Consider the following 1,122-nt stretch of genomic DNA (forward strand, 5'->3'; position numbering starts at 1 on the left):
TCTTTGTTTCACATCATTGTCATCTATACTATTTTACAGTAAAACTTACTCCACTCAAATTAGAAGGACTTGTAGAATTAAGAGTAAAAAGTAGTCAAAATCATGTGAAGGAATGCTGGAGGCCCAAGGTTTGAAGTAGTGCGTGTTTACGGGCACAAGCCTATGCATTCATATTATTAAAAGAGCAGCAATGAGGGCTGGGGTTGTGGCTCAGTGGTAGAGCGCTTGCCTAGCATGTGTGAGGCACTGGATTTGATTCTCAGCATCACATACAAATAAATAAAATCAAGGTCCATCAACAACTAAACAATATTTAAAAGAAAAGAGCAGCGATAGAAAGGCAAGCTACTGTAATGGAAACGGATCTCAGGAACGAGGTCATCAAATATCATCTAGTACATTTGAAATACAAATACCATGTATTTCTCAATAAGTATCAGGTAAATAAACTATCTATTTGGAATCCTAGTTTCAGAGAAAAAGGTCAGAGACAATTACAGAAAAAATGCTTCATATTATCAGATCCATTTTTAATACAGTTGAGATCCTTTGGGAAAACTGTATTAGTCTTTCTTTTTATTGTGGATTCCTGTTGGTCCTTTGGTTGGCAATCCATTCTTACTTTCAGTTTACTTTGTTTCTATTGCTGGATTCTTTTATAGCTTTTCAAGACCATATATGACTAACAAAAGGAGAAATCACCTGGTATATGTATGGCTCCAGGAATTTCTTGTAGATCCAGAGCAGAATTGGAATGAAGGAATGCACACCATTGTCCCAGGCTCCAGCTCCTAAGCCACAACCAGGAAGCCCCAAAGGCAAAGTCTGCCATTTGTGGCGGGGGTGGGGGTGTGTGTGGTGGTGGGGGTGTGTGGTGGGGGGGGGGTGTGGTGGGGGGGGGGGGGGGGGGGGGGGGGGAGTGGGGGGTGGCAGGGGTGGGGTGGGGGGGGAATGAGCTGCTGTCCAGCCTGGTACAGTAACTTTCCTGGGACTGAGAAGCTTAGAGGCCCTGGGGAATATTCAATTAACTCTATTAAGGGATAGAATGAGGTACAGCATTTTTCATTTTGAGTATCCACACCTTTCTTTCAACATCCAGAAAAGATACACTGTCTTCTCAAC

The 1,122-nt window shown here is 42.6% G+C and overlaps 1 pseudogene; it reads right to left on the minus strand.

The window, feature by feature from the left end:
• Window positions 1-563: 563 nt before the first annotated feature.
• On the minus strand, window positions 564-773 carry LOC124102471 (UPF0729 protein C18orf32-like; annotated as a pseudogene).
• Between the last annotated feature and the right edge of the window lie 349 nt (window positions 774-1,122).

Source organism: Marmota monax, unplaced genomic scaffold (genome assembly GCF_021218885.2).
Source record: "Marmota monax isolate L192 unplaced genomic scaffold, Marmota_monax_Labrador192_F-V1.1 WCK01_AAM20220418_F8-fsc00002, whole genome shotgun sequence".
NCBI lineage: Eukaryota > Metazoa > Chordata > Mammalia > Rodentia > Sciuridae > Marmota > Marmota monax.